Source organism: Pteropus vampyrus, unplaced genomic scaffold (genome assembly GCF_000151845.1).
Source record: "Pteropus vampyrus isolate Shadow unplaced genomic scaffold, Pvam_2.0 Scaffold134, whole genome shotgun sequence".
Classification (NCBI taxonomy): domain Eukaryota; kingdom Metazoa; phylum Chordata; class Mammalia; order Chiroptera; family Pteropodidae; genus Pteropus; species Pteropus vampyrus.
Window position 1 is genome coordinate 3,968,419 of NW_011888915.1, and position 3,464 is coordinate 3,971,882.

At 40.5% G+C, this 3,464-nt stretch overlaps 1 non-coding gene across 1 annotated transcript; it reads right to left on the reverse strand.

Moving 5' to 3' along the window:
- Window positions 1-1,353: 1,353 nt before the first annotated feature.
- On the reverse strand, window positions 1,354-1,472 carry LOC111744385. The gene has a single exon (XR_002782135.1). It is a non-coding gene; the product is annotated as a 5S ribosomal RNA (ribosomal RNA).
- Window positions 1,473-3,464: the final 1,992 nt, after the last annotated feature.

Here is a 3,464-nt window from a genome sequence, read left to right on the forward strand (position 1 = left end):
CAGATAAATTACTCTCTGTAACTTTCCTACCAAAGAGTAAGACTTTCTGGCCCCTAAGCTTGAGCTGAATTTGAGACTAAACAGCTGAACTCCCTCTGGCCATACTGTCCATCTATAAGTCTCTGTAATCACTTTGTGGACAAAATGGACACAATTTAAGATGTGAAATTTCAACAAGATATTTTGAAACCAGTGAATATAAGGGAGCTGTCAATTCAACAAACTTTGCCCAATGTTCTATGGCAGGAGAGTTCCTCTTGGTGGTCTAGACAGGCCTAAGCATTTGCACTATATATAGACTTTAGCTAGTTCTTAAGAAGCATATGATGGGAACTTCTTAAAATTAATGTTATTTACCTGCTAGGATGTAAATGGTAAAAGGATGTGGTCTACATTATGGACAAAGGCTCTGTAAAATGTGATGTTAGAAAATGGAAATTTTACGAGTTCTGGGAACAGAAACAGGTGATGTGAGTGAAATGGGAGAAAATTCTAATTTTTGCTGCATTGCTAGAAGTTAATCCAAAGTACTTTTTTTTAAAAAAAAAAAAATCATGAATAATAGAACAACATTCTTTGGTTAATTGTGCCCACTTTGGCTCCGTCGAGTTACCTGTTCCTGAAAAATAACCCTTCTACTTAAAACAATGGTCCTTTCCACCAGTGTTCGTGGGCCTAAAATCACAGAACTTCCAACTGCTGAGGCACTCAGAGTTGTCTGTACAACTCCTAGCCTGGAGCATGAACTACTCTTTGTTGGGTGGTTACATCACTTTGCTTGGGGACTTTTAGAATGGGTGGCAACAGTAGAGTGTAGTCAATAAGACCTCACCAGATTTTGCTTTCAGATGGTCCTCACTAGCTCTGTGACCTTGGGTTTTGTTTAGCCTCTTAAGACTGTTCAACTCATCTCTAGAATAAGAATGCCTCATGGGACTGCAGGAAGGATTAAATGAAGGAATCTCAGTAAAGCCTTTGATAAAGTACCTGACACAGATCAGTAACTACCTCCATGACCATCCTCATTATTGACACCAGTGTCGCAGAGAGGAGGAACTAACCACAAGAAAGTCGTCATGATGTGGGGGATCAGACTCCTGCTGCCGAGAGAGTAATCAGGTTCCAGGCCTACATCTGATCATAAACCACCCCTCATCTTGAACTGGGGACCAGTCTCCATGAGCTTCCACTATTCCTGAGTTCTTGTGAGAATTCTGTTCCCTCTCATTTTTAAAGGAATTCTTATGATACTTTTTTACTTCTTTTTTTTTTTTTTAGGCAAGGCAACTCTTGGTTGACCTCACAGATTGCAAGGACCTTGTCAGCTTACAATCCCTTATTTTTTATTTTTTATGCCTACAGCACCTGGTCTTCCTAGGTGGTCTCCCATCCAAGTACTAACCAAGCCCGACCCTGCTTAGCTTCTGAGATCAGATGGGATCGGGCTTGTTCAGGGTGGCATGGCCGTAGACTCTTTTCCTATTTTGAATGTTCCTTCAAAAAGACCCAATTCACACAAGTGCTTTCTGTAGCATGGACAGAACAACAACAACAAAACAAACAAACCCAAAATTAAATCCATAAAAAAGAGAAACAAGCTGATTGGTTCTCGCCCCCTCCTTCAATTAAAGCCTGCCTAATTCTTTGAGTACAATATTTACCTACAATATAGTTATAAGGAAATGGTGATAAGTCCTTTCTCATGTGTTATTTTATTCAATTCTTAATAACAAACTTGGGAGGACGATAGAGCAGAATATAAGTTGTCATCCTTGTCCTATAAATAAGGAAACAGAAAGAAAGCAACTAACTTGCCAAGATATGCACAGTTATTGAGAGAAGTAAAATCAGAGTCTCTATCATAGGCTCCTAATTGGTTGTCTTTTCATATCCCCAGAGAGAGCACATAGGTGCTGCCACTCTCTCATTCTTTACTTGTAGCAGACATCATGAATCACCCACAGTACTCTTTCTCACCACTTGAATTTATGCTCAAAGTAGTTCTTATCACAGTTCCAGATAGGATCACCAGTTAAGTATAAGTGACACAGGAATATAACAAACTTATTGGCCATTCTGGACAAGGCTCTCTAGCCATCATCATTGATCTCATCATCTAATTCATTTGGCATATCAAAGCTGGAGGAAAGATCTTTTCCTTAGAAATCTTCTGCCAAGTGCTATTTCCAGCGGGTATGTGGTCAACATTGATTGTGTGCTCCTCCAGGCCAGAATCCTTGTCATTTTCATATCCCATAACCTGGAATGGAACCTGACACAGAAAGACATTCAGCCATGTTTTGATGGGTGGGTGCATGGATTTAGCAGTTGTATAGCCCCATAGAAACAGGCCCATTTGTGGAAAAGAGCCTCAACTGCTGATGGTTTTATAGACTTTCACTCAGATGATGGCTTGACACCTTTGCATCTCCTAGGATTGGGCTGTCAATCTAGAAAGCACTGTGTACCTTCCACACACTATCTATCTCTATTTATCAGAGGATATTATTAGACATCATGCTGCTGAAGTAGCAAATTGGTTAGGGCTTTTAGTTCTGGATCTGTGATAAGGATTTGGGGAAATGCGTTCTGCCAGGGGAGGGCAAGTACATGGTCTTTCTATTACTCTGATGACAGCGGCTAGCACTCTGCTGAATGATCAATAACTGGCTGCCAGTCCAGTTACTCCTCGCTGGCTATTTTAAGGACTGCCCCAGAGACCCACGAGGGACCCATGAGAAAATATTCTGAAACAGGAAACCCATTGTTCCTCCCCTACACCAACTTTGACCTTGGTCACAGAGACTAGAGATGCACACACCTTCAAGAATCCCTTCAGAGAGGGAACACTGAAAGCCAGTTATGATGGGGCAGAGGACCAGCCATCTTGTGCACTTACTTAGCCATAGATCAGGGTGCTCTCCCCCTGGTGCCTAGACTTTGGCATTGTGGGTGAGAAAGTGAGTTTCCAGCCATTTCTGCCTTCCCTGGACTGCTTTTCATTTTACTCTCCTTTCCAAATAAAGATAAAGGGAATTCGCAAGAGGTCCAGCCAGTCACCGAAGAGTCCCAGTTTATAAGAAGAGTTGCTTTGGCAAGGCAGATTTTTTAAAAAGATCATTTCTTTCCTTTACTTCCTTCTTATTTTATATACAGTATTTCTGGGAAGAACTTAAAGGACTGGGGAAAGTCGGACCTAATAAAATTTTTTATGGGCTTAGAGTTTATCCACCCTGCTGTATGTGAACAAATTGGTACCACAGATATATTTCCATTTCCTGTACTCTCTTGGAGAGCAGCTGTGTTACAGTCTCTTTTGTGGTAATAATGACTGATGAAAAATACTTAGTCCAGACTTCAGTTAACTTTATTTTTTAAAAAGTTAAATACTTCAAAAATATGAAGAGATGCAGAGAATAAATTAACCCTTGTTTCTATCCCCAGCTTAGAAATAAAACAAGAAT